This window comes from Lathamus discolor, chromosome 4, assembly GCF_037157495.1.
Source record: "Lathamus discolor isolate bLatDis1 chromosome 4, bLatDis1.hap1, whole genome shotgun sequence".
Taxonomy (NCBI): Eukaryota; Metazoa; Chordata; class Aves; order Psittaciformes; family Psittacidae; genus Lathamus; species Lathamus discolor.
In genome coordinates, this window is record NC_088887.1 from 89,346,813 (window position 1) to 89,363,301 (window position 16,489).

Consider the following 16,489-nt stretch of genomic DNA (forward strand, 5'->3'; position numbering starts at 1 on the left):
GTTTGCATGAACATTTGGTGGTGGGTTTTTTTCTTCTTCTTTCCTCCCCCACTCCCCCACCCCCAGTTTCAGCTTTCTGTAACTTCGCTTCATCAACTTTTCACTTGTCGTGGGAAATGGGCGAGGTGCCTGAGGATTGGCGGATGGCAAAGGTCACACCAATCTATAAGAAGGGCAAGAAGGAGGACCCGGGTAATTATAGACCGGTCAGCCTTACCTCCATCCCTGGAAAGATGATGGAACAACTTATTCTTGACTCCATCACTAGGCATATCAAGGATGAGGGGGTCATTAAGAACAGCCAACATGGTTTTATGAGGGGGAAGTCATGTATGACCAACCTTATAGCCTTCTATGAGGAAGTGACTAGGTGGAGGGATGATGGTAGAGCGGTAGATGTGGTTTTTCTTGATTTCAGTAAGGCATTTGATACTGTCTCCCACAGCATCCTCATAGATAAGCTGAGGAAGTGTGGGCTTGACGATCAAGTAGTGAGGTGGATCGAGAACTGGTTGAAAGGAAGAAGGCAGAGAGTTGTGGTCAATGGCGCAGAATCTAGCTGGAGGTCTGTGACTAGTGGAGTTCCTCAGGGGTCGGTGCTGGGACCGGTGCTGTTTAATATTTTCATCAATGACCTGGATGAGGGAACTGAGTGCACCCTCAGCAAGTTTGCTGATGACACAAAACTGGGAGGAGTGGCTGACACACCAGAGGACTGTGCTGCCATTCAGCGAGACCTGGACAGGCTGGAGAGTTGGGCGGGGAGAAACTGGATGAAATTTAACAAGGGCAAGTGTAGAGTCTTGCATCTGGGGAAGAACAACCCCATGTACCAGTACAGGTTGGGGGGTGACCTGCTGGAAAGTAGTGAAGGGGAAAGGGACCTGGGGGTCCTGGTGGATAGGAGGATGACCATGAGCCAGCAATGTGCTCTTGTGGCCAAGAAGGCAAATGGCATCTTAGGGTGCATTAGAAAGGGAGTGGTTAGTAGGTCAAGAGAGGTTCTCCTCCCCCTCTACTCAGCCTTGGTGAGGCCGCATCTGGAATATTGCGTCCAGTTCTGGGCCCCTCTGTTCAAGAAGGACAGGGAATTGCTTGAAGGAGTCCAGCGCAGAGCCACAAGGATGATTAAGGGAGTGGAACATCTCCCTTATGAGGAGAGGCTGAGGGAGCTGGGTCTCTTTAGCTTGGAGAAGAGGAGACTGAGGGGTGACCTCATCAATGTTTACAAATATGTGAAGGGTAGGTGTCAGGATGATGGAGCTAGGCTTTTTTCAGTGATATCCAGTGATAGGACAAGGGGCAATGGGTGTAAACTGGAACATAGGAAGTTCCACGTTAACATCAGGAAGAACTTCTTTACTGTAAGAGTGACAGAGCACTGGAACAGGTTGCCCAGGGGGGTTGTGGAGTCTCCTACACTGGAGATATTCAAGGCCCGCCTGGACAAGTTCCTGTGTGATGTACTGTAGGTTACCCTGCTCTTGCAGGGGGGTTGGACTAGATGATCTTTTTAGGTCCCTTCCAACCCTTGGGATTCTGTGATTCTGTGATTCTGTAAACCAGTTCATTCTCTTTAGTGTTGTCAGTTGCAGTGAAATAGATATTTCCTTAACTAGATTAACTAGTCCTTATAAAATAATGACCCATATGCTTACTATGCACAGTAACTGAAACTTGCTTGGACTGACTTCACTGTATGTGGGCAGTGATGTCTAGAGGCAGTATACTTCACTACCGTACCAGAAAGAATGTCCATGTTGAAAAAAGCCTAAAATAGATGCTCTTCCTGGGTTCCTGGATTCATTTAACCAAACAGAGAGAATTTTACAACTAGAGGCTTTGTTATATGTTTTAAGCAAATACTGAACTGGAATTTGTACTTTTCTGTAGACAATGAAGAATGTTTTTTGAAAAATATACTCAACCAACCCACAATCAATCATTGCTGAAGTATTTTTCTGAGCTACATAAGGAAAGGGTAGATGTCATAATGTGCTGCATGTTACAAAATAATTAATTAATGCACCAATTAAACATTAGTATAATATCAACCATGCAGATAATATCTATTTATACTGTACCATATTATAATAATAGATTCTGGATTCTGTGTTTTGATTATTAATTTACATGAAGTCAATATAACAAACTCTTTAATCAAAAGTGATACTTTTGCTGAAGTTTCCTCTTTTTATTCTGCTTCTCTACTGGCAGATATACATGCAGAACAAACACACTTTATTTCCAGCTGACATTTAAAGCACACTTTTGCCTTTTGTATTTTTCTGCTTGAATAAAACAGTTACCCAATATAATAACAGAAATTTTTCAATCTCAGTCTTGCTGTGTTTCTTTGGAACTATAACTGAAACTGTCAGAAAAATGAAAGTAAGAAAAATAGCACACTGTAGATTGTAGAATAATTGGTGAGAAAAAAAAGAAGTAGAGGATGAAATATTTTAAAGTACCTACTTTTTTAATATATGGCTGAAGTGTTAACCTGTGTCTTTTTATAAAACAATGTGATAGAAAAAATAATTAAAAAAAAAATCAAAACTTCTGAAAACTTGTGAGTTATACCACAATTCTATATTTAAAGATTCAAGGCCTCATCATGCTGTTAGATAATTGCAAAATCCTTTTTACATTCACGAGAACAGATCTAATCCTTGGTAGACAACAAATGACATAGTGTCCTGAAAATAGGAACCACTGATTTTGACCATCCTTTTTCTACCATTATCAAGAAGAAAAATTAAATTTTTAGATGCACTCAGAATTAACCAGGTCCTGTTTGTTGTCACATCCAGTAACATGGATATCTTTCGAAGCAAATAGAGTTATCATCTATTTCTGCTAATCATAGAATCATAGAATAGTCAGATCCTGCTATTTAAGCAGTGTTGTCCCTTTCCAAGAAAAGGAAGCAATTTCAAAGAGAAGGAAAGATTAGAGTTTTGACTTCTTAGAATCATAGAATAGAATCATAGAATAGTTAGGGTTGGAAAGGACCTCAAGATCATCTAGTTCCAACCCCCCTGCCATGGACAGGGACAACTCACACTAAACCATATCACCCAAGTCTACGTCCAACCTGGCCTTGAACACCGCCAGGGATGGAGCATTCACAACCTCCCTGGGCAACCCATTCCAGTGTCTCACCACCCTTACAGGAAACAACTTCCTCATTATATCCAATCTAAACTTCCCCTGTTTAAGTTTTAATCCATTATCCCTTGTCCTGTCACTACAGACCCTAATGAAGAGTCCCTCCCCAGCATCCCTATAGGCCCCCTCCAGATACTGCAAGGCTGCTATGAGGTCTCCATGCAGCCTTCCCTTCTGCAAGCTGAACAGCCCCAACTTCCTCAGCCTGTCTTCATGCGGGAGGTGCTCCAGTCCCCTGATCTTCCTCGTGGCCCTCCTCTGCACTTCTTCCAACAGTTCCACGTCCTTTTTGTATTGAAGACACTAGAACTGCACACAATACTCCAGGTGAGGTCTCACAAGAGCCGAGTAGAAGGGCAGGGTCACCTCCTTTGACCGGCTGGTCATGCTGCTTTGGATGAAGCCCAGGATATAGCTGTCTTTCTGGGCTGTGAGTGCATACTGCTGGCTCATGTTCATTTTCTCATCGACCAGCACCCCCAAGTCCTTCTCCACAGGGCTGCTCTGAATCTCTTCTTTGCCCAACCTATAGCTGTGCATGGGATTGCTTCGACCCAGGTGTAGGACCTTGTACTTGACATGGTTGAACTTCATAAGGCTGGCATCAGCCCACCTCACAAGCGTGTCAAGGTCCCTCTGCATGGCACCCCTTCCTTGCAGCATATCAACTGAACCACACAGCTTGGTGTCATCAACAAACTTGCTGAGGGCGCACTCAGTCCCACTGTCCATGTCAGCGACAAAGATGTTAAACAAGGCCAGTCCCAACACCAATCCCTGAGGGACACCACTCGTTACCGGTCTCCAGCCGGACATTGAGCCATTGACCACAATTCTTTGTGTGCGGCCATCCAGCCAGTTCTTTATTCACCGAGTGGTCCATTCATCAAATTGATGTCTCTCCAATTTAGAGACAAGGATGCCGTGTGGGGCAGTGTCAAACGCTTTGCACAAATCCAGGTAGATGACATCAAGTGCTTTACCCCTGTCCATCAGTTCCGTAGCCCCATCATAGAAGGCCACCAAATTGGCCAAGCAGAATTTCCCCTTAGTGAAGCCATTCTGGCTGTCACCAAGCACCTTGTTGTTTTTCATGTGCCTTAGCATGCCTTCCAGGAGAATCTGCTCCAAGATTATGGCAGGCACAGAGGTGAGACTGACTGGTCTGTCATTCCCTGGGTCTTCCATTTTCCCCTTCTTGAAAATGGGGGTTATATTTCCCTTTTTCCAGTCATCTGGAACTTCACCTGACTGCCATGATTTTTCAAATATGATGGCCAGTGGCTTAGCAACTTCATTTGCCAGCTCCTTCAGGACCCGCAGATGGATTTCATCAGGTCCCATGGACTTGTGCACGTTCAGGTTTTTAAGATGGTCTGGAACCAGATCCTCTCCTACAGTGGGCCCAATGTCTTCTTCATATCTCTTTTTCATCATTAGTCCTTTCTCCTGTCTTTTCTCCTCTCCTCTCCTCTCCTCTCCTCTCCTCTCCTCTCCTCTCCTCTCCTCTCCTCTCCTCTCCTCTCCTCTCCTCTCCTCTCCTCTCCTCTCCTCTCCTCTCCTCTCCTCCCTTCCCTTTCCTCTTTAATGCCACATCCCATCTCAGGGGTTCCAATAGTGCTTTAAACCAAATGACTCCCATCTGTCCTTATACTTACTTCTTTCACTCTTCTTTCCTCCCCAGTAATAAACGAAGCTATAAATACTAAATACTGGAGAGTTTCAACGTTATTGTTTTGGTTGGTTGTTTTGTTGGTTTTTGTTTTGGGTTTTTTTAGTTTTTGGTTTTTTTTCTGAGGGGATATTTTGGCACCTAAAAATCATAATGATGGCATAAAATGTGAATTTCCATTAACAATACTAAAAATAATAAAAAAAAGTTATTGGATCTAGGAACTAGCCTTCACAAAGAGTGCATTAAATGAGTTACTTTATTTTTTAGAATGTCTTAATCAATAAAATAGAAGAAATGTGGTACATACACTTTAGGATTTTGCAATAATCTTTCTTTTCATCAAAGTTATTCCAAAAAGTAAGCAGTCATATGCAAAGAAAGTATTTTATTTTATAAGAAAACAATGAAGAAAGAGGGAATAGAATGACTAGTTTTTACCAGTGGGAAAAGTTAGAAAAGCTGTTTCACCATAAGGATCCATGTTTAACATAGTTATATGTAGTTTCCAAAGAAGAAGCAAGGATTGGAGGTGGAATTTGCATATTCAGTTTATTTAAAGTCAGGGAAAAGAGAGCAGAAGTGTAAGTAGACGTACTAAGATAAACCAGGAGGCAACTTATAAAAATAATTTCTGTGCTGACAGATGCTAAGTAATTTGTGGCCTCAATTTTAGTTTTTTTATGTACAGGATAATCTACAGAAAAGGAGAAAGCATCTCCATTGATGTGGAGAAGCTTTAAAAACGTAAAGATATTTGTAATAAACATGTTTATAAACCTGCATATGGTTGGATGGTGTCATGGTTTAACCCCGGCCAGTAACTAAATACCATTCTCACCCCCTATTTCCCCCCTCCCCGAACAGGATGGGTAAGAGAATTGAAAGAATGTAAACCCCACAGGTTGTGATAATAACAGTTTAATAACTAAAAAAAAAAAAAAAAAAAATAGTGGTAATAGGAAGAATACCAACAATACTGATGCTAGCAAGAAACAACAAGAAAAGAAATGTAAGCTCAGAAAACAAGTGATGCACAATACAATTGCTAACCACATGCTGACCAATACCCAGCCCGACCTGAGCAGTAGTAACTTCCAGTTTATATTCTGAGCATGACGAGCTGTGGTATGGAATACTCCTTTGGCTAGTTTGGGTCAGGTGTCCTGTTTCTGCTTCCTCCTGGCTTCCTGTGCCCCTCCTCACTGGCAGAGCATGAAAGACTGAAAAGTCCTTGATTGAGGTAAACATTACTTAGCAACAACTAAAGACACTGGTGTTATCAGCACTGTTCTCAGACTAAAGCTGAAAACACAGCACTGCACCAGCTACTAAGAAAAAATAACTGTTACAGCTGAAACCAGGACAAATATAACATATAAATGTTATTAATCAACAACTAAAAATATTGTGAGTTCGGTTGTTTGTTGGGTTTTTTTTCCCCCTTTGTTTGTTTTGTGGCCTCTCAGACATCACAGCTTTCTGGTTTATTTTCTTTTAAAAAAATGCTTGATCCATTATTAGCCTTTTGAGTGCAATACTTAAAAGGTATGTATTACCTTTTTAGCATTTACTTAACATCAAGTCTGTTGCTGCTAATGCTTGCCTGGTAAACAAATGTGGAAAATGCACTTTTGTGATTATTCATACAAATTAATATTGACAATGTCAATAATGTTTAAATGTTCTTTACAATGTTGTAGTATGGCAGAATTAATAACAAAAATATTAATTGGGACATTCTATATAGAATCTCAACTGTGGGTTTATGATTTGTGTCATCCTGTTTGCCAGTATCAATTCTATTTTTAACAGTGAATACATTTCAGTAAATAATAACTTGCATAATGAACTGCAATGTGTCATTTTTCTTTGCTAAGTAAACTCATGAACCTGTACCTTTAATGGTTCTGCTAAAGCTACAATTTAATAGCAAACAAGATGTTTCTATAGTCTTGATTAGACTTTTCTTAGAATATTATCTTGGGTTCTGACCTTTGTTTTGTGCATAATCTCAATTTATTTTTACACTTTGATTACCCTTAAAATTAGAGGTTTAAAGAAGTAACTATTGCATCAGTCCTTGCACATATTAGACATTACAAAACTTCATGTTGTATTAGTTTATTAACTAAAAGCTCAGGTATTATCAAGTAAACTTGACAAAATATTGTAGCTCCGTGCTGAAAATTCAGAATGCATTTTTGAAAGAAACTTCTAAATATTGAATGTGACATCTATCTATTTTAATCAAATCTCTTCCCTCCCTTAATGTGTTTTCCTTCACTTCATGTCAGATCATATGCAATGGCATAGCTGTCTTTTTATCTGTGGAAAGTCAGGATAGCTCAGCTGACAAAAGAGACAAGTGCATATTCATCTGTTAATTCAGATGACTAAAGAAAGCTTTGTTTCATAGTGGAACATTAAATGAACAAATCAGAATATTAAAGGGCAAGTGATTTCTCAGCATATACACTTGACTGCTTAAAGAATTGCACAATACAGTGTTGGATATAAAGGAGGTAGTTAAAATGAAAAATATGCTAGAAGTTAACAGTACTGAAAGACTGAACTAAGGGATAATATATCATGACAGTAAGGCTTTCTTCAATATGTGACCATTCTTCATCGGAGCAGCCACACTGATTTCATTGGTCTGCTCATGTTAGTAAGAACTTCTTGTCTCAGTAAAAGTACAGATGCTTGTATCCTATATTATAACTATGTAAACAGAAATCATGCTTGATATCATGCTTGATACCTTATTTTTTTTCTCAATTTTATTTTTATTTTGAACTTTGAGCTAAATACACTGCATTTTCCTTTGGTTGATGATGTAAGTCTATAAATAATACTTATTAGAGATTCTGATGTCATAAACTGCTGCAAAAATGTTCATTGATATCTGAAGATTACATTTAAGCAAAGCTAAAGAATGCTGAGCATTACCGTATAGATTTGTTTACAGTTCAGATTTAGTTAGTCCAAATGATAGATTTTGATTAAAACTAACTTTGAATTAAATAATCACAGGTTCTTCTGCAGCTAGCAAACTGAAAATAATATTGATGTATGCTACTACCTCAAAAAATCTACTTGAGTCAGTATTATCACACATAATTACAGAGAAGGGTACTATACGCAGTTATATCACTTATTAGCACCTCCTCCCATTTTTTTATCATCTTCAGACTTATGGTGAGGAACAATTTCTTCTTCATAAATCCATGCTGATTACTCCTGATTATATTCTTGTCTTCCATATGTCTAGATATTTTTTCCAGGATTAGTTGCCACATCATCTTCCCAGGGACTGAGTTGAGTCTGACCATACTGTAGTTCCCCAGATCTTCCTTCTTCCCCTTCTTGAAGACAGCAGTGATATTTGGTTTCTGCCAGTTCTGGCAGATACTGGAAGGCTCTATGAGGTCTCCACACAGCCTTCTCTTCTCCAGGCTACACAGACCCAACTTTCTCAGCCAATCTTCATACAAGAGGTGCTCTACCCCCTGATCATCCTCGTGGCCATCCTCTGCACTTCTTCCAACAGTTCCATGTCCTTTTTGTATTGAAGACACCAGAACTGCACACAATACTCCAAGTGAGGTCTCACAAGAGCAGAGTACAGGAGCAGGATCACCTCCTTCCACCGGCTGGTCACGCTCCTTTTGATGCAGCCCAGGATACAGTTGGCTTTCTGGGCTGTGAGCACACACTGAAGCCGGCTCATGTTCATTTTCTCATCGACCAGCACCCCCAAGTCCTTCTCCACAGGGCTGCTCTGAATCTCTTCTTTGCCCAACCTGTAGCTGCGCCTGGGTTTGCTTCGACCCAGGTGTAGGACCTTGTACTTGACATGTTTGAACTTCATAAGGCTGGCATCAGCCCACCTCACAAGCGTGTCAAGGCCCCTCTGCATGGCATCCCTTCCCTGCAGCGTATCAACTGAACCACACCTCTTGGTGTCATCAACAAACTTGCTGAGGGCACACTCAGTCCCACTGTCCATGTCAGCGATGAAGATGTTAAAGAAGGCCGGTCCCAACACCAATCCCTGAAGGACACCACTCGCTACTGGTCTCCAGCCGGACATTGAGCCATTGACCACAACTCTTTGTCTGTGACCATCCAGTCAATTCTTTATCCACAGGGTGGTCCACACATCAAATGATGTCTCTCCAATTTAGGGACAAGAATGTCATGTGGGATAGTGTTGAACGCTTTGCACAAGTCTGGGTAAATGACATCAACTGCTCTACCCCTATCCGTCAGCTCCCTAGCCCCATCATAGAAGGCCACCAAAACTGGTTTACTTTTTCCATAATATTTCTGCATACTGAGATTAGAATAAAAAGTCTGTAATTTCCTGTGTCCTTTTGCCCTTCCTTTATACTGTAACAATGTTAGCTAGCTCCAAATCAGTGGAGAGCTTCCCAGTCTCCCAAGACCTTTAGTGCCTATGTAAAAGACGCCTAGACAAAAGGCACCCAAAAAGTCAATATTAACAGCAGACTGAATGGGAGAAAAATGTGCTTAGCTTTCCCTTTCCTCCCCGTGTTACATAGTAGTTATTTAAATGATTTTAAGTCCTGGAAGAATCTTTAGAATGCTGAATTTTTCTTTTTCTAGTTGGTTTCAGTTTTAGTGTAGGAGATGATTAGATTCTGTCCCTTATCTACATAGTCATGTTCATGACCTTCCAAATATCAATTCTGTCTATTTCTAGTTCTGAGAGACAGTGAAAAGCCTACATTCAACACTCCTGATTTTGCTGAAAAACCAGCACAGAATGGGAAGAAATGTATGACTGGTCAAGAAATGTATGTAAAATATCCTTGTAATTAATCATACTGTAATTCACTCAGATAGGCTAGCAGTCATAAATTTGGCAATTTTTCTGAAGTTTCTGCTCGCAAACTATTTACTTGACAACCTTTGGATTTTTTCTTGTTTTCTCTGTATCGATTTCCAATGAAATTGTCACTCTTGACTGATTAATCTGTGTAGGGATATGAAGCACAGATGTTCTCTTCTTCCATTTTTTTTTTTTTTTTTAGGTTAAGTTGCATACAAATGCTCTTGCTTCTTGCCTGAAACAGTGAGGAAGCAAGCTGAAAACGCCTCTGAAATGAGGGCACATAATACCAGAGAAAAATGAGTAAACAAAAGATTCAGATGTATGAATGTGGAAAGATGCAGCAAACAGGATTCACATTGCTGCAACATAGGTATTTCGGTGTTAGGTTTCACTATTTTCTATCGTTAGTACTTAATATAAATGAATGAATTTTTGTGGGTTCTAAAAGACCTATTTTTCTGAGTTTGTGAGTGTATTTGAAATCATCGTATATCTGACAATGATGAACTTTACATAGATGTGAATTAATTAAAATGAGGTCCAGAGAATGCATAAAACTGCAGCCAGATCTGCCTTAGAGACTTTATTTTATTTTCCCAAATTATGATTTTTCATATAGAAAAATGAAATATCTTGAGTTGGAAGGGACCCATAAGTATCACTGAGTCCAATTCCCTGCTTCTTGCAGCACTACCTAAAATTTATCATGACTTCAGTTTGAGATTGGAATGGAAGTGGAATTCAAATTAAGAGATACACTACGACTCTGCACTTGTTCAGACACAGGTTCTTTTGTCTCCTTAGCTGCTTTTGCCCATCAAGTGCAAAGTAGAGCACACATATAAGGAAAGGATGAATGTGAGAGCTGTAAGACCAGTAAAATGGAGGCTCCAGTTCCACAGTTCAAGACTGAAGGACAGATAAAAGACAAGGAATACTTAGTTAATCCCATCAGTGCTTAAAGTACTATTCCTTTATGCGATCTACAGAGATGCCTTCAAATTGGCTTTTGGTCCACAGAAATGAAAATGGTTAAATCCACACTTAGTTCACAATAAAATTACTTACAGAGATGCCTCATACAGTAATAGGTTTGTGCTCAGACTACACAAAATGGTTATTGCTTGGGATCCAGCCACAGCAAAAACTTTGAAAGGTGAAGATAATTTTAAATAACTGTCAGACCACTATGTGCCAGCATCTGGCTAGGAATAAAGAACCTTGTGTCCAGCAAGCCTAATACTTCTATTAAAATGTTCACTTACACTTGGAAAATCCTCTTATATAATAATTTATCTAAGGAATTTTCTTTCTAACCCACTCCCTCTTTATGCCAATAAATAAATGAGTAAATATTAAAAAACCTAAAGGAATAGCCATCATTCTCTGTGCATACCTTCACAAATACATACACAGACACATTCACAAGTATATACACATATATATATATATGTACACACTTACTTTTCTTTGTGAAGCCATGTTGGTTTGGTTTAGAGGATTAATAATTTTTCTACATCTGTTTGGGTTACTATTCAATCTTTTTCCAATACTGAATAAAATGTCGCAAATCTCTAAATTGATGACTGAGACCTTATTTAAAGCGAGTTATAACACATTCAGCCCTGCACACTTCCATAATAACACATTTTAATATGAATGTAATATTTTTGTTTGAAATGTGTTTGTTTTTTTTTTGTTTGTTTGTTTTCAGAGTGTATAATAAAACTGTCCTTCCATAAAACTGTCCTTTCTTGGTTTTTTATTTGCTCTACCATTTCTCATCTTAAAACCTCTATGTCTCATTTTATCATATTTTTTGGACCTAAATTAAGTCTCTACTAGATATCAGCGCAAAATTCTTTACAAAAACATTAATAGAAAACATAAGAAGGTTTGTTAGCATAGTCCAGTCTATTTCTGACTGAATAGTTTCTTGAACTCCACATAAACGAGGAGATCTACAGGTTGGTTTACAGATCTTTCAAATCAACTATATTTAAATAAAACCCATTAATTTATGCTACATGTACTGACTATGCTTAATTTTGTTTGATATCTTTTGCTTTTGAAAATAAAATTTATGCCCAAATATGTCTACTGCCTCATTAAGAGCTTAATTTTGTTCATCTGTGCTTTCAACAATCACCTTTAAATCAAAATCCAGCTAATACTACTATTCAGCCTGGCTTTGAGTTGCTACCTTTAGTAAGATAGGCTGGAACTGAAACTCAGTTCTCAATATCACAATAGAAGTTTAGCTGGTCTTTCTCTGACCAACTGACAAATCCTCTCAGCTACTTCGACAGTCTGCTTGAGAGGGTCAGCAGGAAACATTGCCATTTACTGTCTCAGTTGGAGAGCACTGTTTCGGAATTAGTCAGAAGAAAACTTTTCTCTGTTTATTCTTCTCATATCTGAGACTAATTAAGCCTAAATTAACTATAAATATGTATTGCAATTATACATTAGAAACTTCATGTGAAAATGTGTTCTGCTCTGTTAAGACAGAATATTCCTAAAAAAATGCAAAAATATGCCAACTTTTTTCACGTTATCGCCTTCTCACATGAATAATCTAATTTTTGTTAATGGGACTGCTCATGTGGCTAACCCCTGCAATGTGAGCACAGAAAGCTCAATTATGCTCCAAAATCACAAGGGATAAACAGCAGTAGAAGCAGCAGAATTAGTTCCACATTTCACAAGGAAAGGCAATTCACCAGCTGAGACATTATTGTCAGGAAGCTCTAGCCAAGTGTATGAATCAACCAAGTGAGGCTGCCTTCCATGGATTCCTCTGTAACAGACAACTCTCCTATAGGTGGTTCTGACTAAGTTCTCAGCAGCTGCTGCTAGGAAATTAAGTTTTAACTTAACAGATAAAGAGAATAATCTTCAACATCCTAAGGGAGAGGGGGTATGAAGAAGAGAGGAAAGGTGGGGAGAGAGAAGCAAATAGATTCCACAGACATTTTTGTGACAAATTGTACAAAAGTTTTTCTTAAATAAATTATTCAGCTGACATGACATATATGGCAGTGGCTTGGAAGAGAGCTAGACTAGTAATGAGGAAAACTGATAAAATTTATGGAAATCTAGCTCCTTACATAGTATGTTGTCACATTAAGTGATTCCTTTTTTCAGGAGGCAAAGCAGCAAGAACAAGAACAGCAGCAGTAGCAGGGTCTACCCAAGTTCCCACATTTGTTATGACTAAGACTGTTTCTTTTTACAGCCAAGTTCTTTTCAGCTTACTCATGTTGATAGTGTAGTACAGGCTGATGATAGAGTAATGGAGCAACTTACCTTCATGCTGGTACATCTTCTTTTGGTACTTTATAAACCCGCAGATTCCTTCAAATTGTAGGTTGGTTGTTTTTTTTTTTTTTCTAATTCTTGGGGTTTTTTTAGATGTAAGAATTTTGTCAAAATACGACCTCATTAATATATTGACATATGTAAGAATTTTGGTGCTTTAAAAAGAAGGAAGGGAACTAGCTATTTTTTCAACCAAAATCTTCACTGTTACATGAAAAATCAAACACCACATCTGCGGGATTTTTTCTTCTAACATACTGAAGTTTATAAGGTGGGAAAACCTGCCTTGTTACCATTTCAATGACATTGATAACTAACTGAGATAAATATTAGTTATCAAATATTACAACCATTGAAATTTTCTTTGCCATTTTTTTTTTTTTAAAAGAATGAAGTCTAAAGTATATTATAAACTTTACTTACTCATAATTTTAAGATGTTCATCTTATTGAAAACTAATTAAAATAATGACAGGTATATTTTTTTAAAGCAAGAAAGCAAAATCTTTTAAAATATCCACATTTATGACCTTATGTATCGTGTCATCTTATGTTACATCAGTCTGAACACATTCATCTTATATACATGATGTGACATACTATAACATGATTTCCATTGCTTAGGTTTTAAGGGGCCCTGCTGTAGCTGTGAAAGACACAAAGTTAGGAAAAATGCCCAAGCTTTGTTAATGCAATTTAGAAATATTTTAAATAACACAGTAACAGCATGTGTAGTTTTGAAGAAAAAGTAGTCTTACAGAGAATATGGTAGCAGAACATGGACTCCCTTTATGGATAACGGGTTTTCTAGCTTTTGAAGTGGCCATTGATATACTAGTCATTTATTTTTAGCAATAAAATAATACAGCAATTTTGTTTACTTCTAAATCTCAGCTACAAGTTAGGCTATATCAAGCCAAATTTTGCCATTTTTGGATGGCAATTACTTTAGCAAAACTGCCTGTTAAGCAATCTATAATTTGTTGTCCTCAGATCGGATATATACCAATTTTTCTATTATTTGTAGAATATTTTCAGGTAGTTGAAGGTACAAATAGTTGTAAAATAACTTTACTTGTTATGGATGTTTTGGATGCCATACATTTACTAAAATAAATATAATGTGCCTGGATATTATATTAGCTGCTCATTTTATTACATAAAAAATCATTGCTCAACAGCTTGCAATAAGTTGAAGTCATACAAAAATTATTGGATGTGCCAGATATTTTGAAGCATGCACACACATTTTGAAACAAGAGTCATATGATTGATCAAATCATTTCAGGGCTCTATTTTCATGTAATTTTAAAAACTACCTTTCTCAAACAACTGTTAACATTTTGTGTGTAGTGTTTGCCACCCACTTTATCTTGTGATCTGCTGAAAAGTTCTTATATCGTATGTGTAAGCAGAAAGAAAACTAACAAGTTTAAAGTTTTAATGTATCACTATTGATAAAAGATCTATGTTTACATTAGATTTTTCACTGGTTTAACACTGGTTATTTCAATGAAATGACTTTATTTACTACACTAGTAGGAATGAGATAAGGATCAGGCACAGAATAATTTAGAACACATCTAGTAGAAATATGCCATCTAAATGCACTTATATGAATCATAGTATTTATGAGCAGAACTAAAAATCCTTTATTTCACAACAACTTTAACAAATGTATAGCATTCTAATTCCCTTGAATAGGGAAGCTGGGATTGTGCTAAAACCCTCAAATGTACCACATGGAAAGGAATGAAGAAAAACTTGCAGGGACCTTTAGAGTAAAATAATTTACAGCAAAAATAATTTTTATTCATCTGCCATAAAGTCATTTCATGGAAGGTTGGTAAATTTTACTCAATAATCCGTTTCGATTGATAAAGTCAATGCAATTATGAAAACTTATGCACCAGCCCTGCAAACCCATTGCGCCTAATAACATATGAACTATAGGTTCTCTCATTTCAGCTTATCCATTATCACCCAATACCCCAATAAATTCCTTTTAGTTATATCTGAGCAAGGCAATGGAAGCCAATGTGACTGTCCATTATCACTAGAGTGATAGTCAGAGGATGAGGGATTGCACAGGTGTATCTAGGATCCAATTTGGTCTCCAATATGCTCATTATTAATGGGGGAAAGGAGGCAGGTGGAATAACAATTAAAAAAAAAAAAAAAAGCTGTCTAACTTTCCAGACCTTTCAGTTTTAAAAAAATAAAATCTTTTAATTTGTAAAACCAGCACAGAAATTTGCCACGGATGTGAGAAACAGAAAAATTGAAGCATGATTTCTGGACATTTTTCAGAAGAGGAGTGCACTTTCAAATTATACAGTCCTTGCTATTACTCGTTTTAGGGCACTGAGTCTTCCTGGAAGATACCAGACAACTCCGTTATATCACTGCCTTCTAGCAGTGTTCCTTAGGTTACAAACCAGGGCTCACAAATTCAAGCAAGGAATGACACTGTTAGGTGTAATATTTGAAAACATGTTTCAGAATATAACACATACTGAAGTAAAATACACTTCAAGAATTTGAAGATAGATGACTCTGAAGATATTGTGAGAGAAAGTGAGCCTCAGCAGCTTGGAAAAATAACAGGTATAGTGAGTAACCATGAAAACAGCAGAAAAAGCTTTCTTTCTCACTGCTGCCTTTCAGTGTATATACTTCAGTGTAGATGAATAATAAGAACATTCAATTTAAATAAAATTCTGGCTCTTTTCGATGTCTGAGTGGAACACATCTCATCTTGCTACAGTCGATGAATAACAGCCATTAGCATTTCTAGGGACAGGTCTTAAAATATCGCTAACATTTCAACCTGAGTTTTTCTACAAATCTCATTCAGTGTTTGGGTGTGTGCATTGCAGGTAGTTTCCTTATTTTCTTACAGAACAGAACTAAAATAATCTCAACATTTATTGCATCTATTTAGAAATCATGGCACCAAATTTATACTTCAAGTTTCCACAAAACCTCTGTTGAAAACAACATAGGCAACCTTTTTAGTCATGACGCATTTTGTGTATGAATTTGGGCAGCAGAATATAATTATTTTATTGTGTAGCAAAACAGTTGAAAAATCAACGGAAGAAAACACCTAGAATTCCTTTTTGATGATTTAGGGTCAAATGAGACCTTCATTTGCAAACACCATCTAATCAGTGACTATATATGAATATTCGATATTACATTTTCCTTTGCAGCAAATGAAATCCTATAGCTCAGCTGGGCCCATTTCTTTTCCTTAAAAAAAACGCTACATCTACATTCGAGAACCTCCATGATTTTTGATATTTGCTTATCTTAGAATTATTAAAGAGACTTAAAATGCCTTAATTCAACTTAGCTGTCATTTACCACATCCACTGGAAAAGCTGTAAGTTTCATGACTTACAGATCAGCTGCTGATATATCTCATCAAACTTTGTAGCATACAACACTGACCATCCTAGG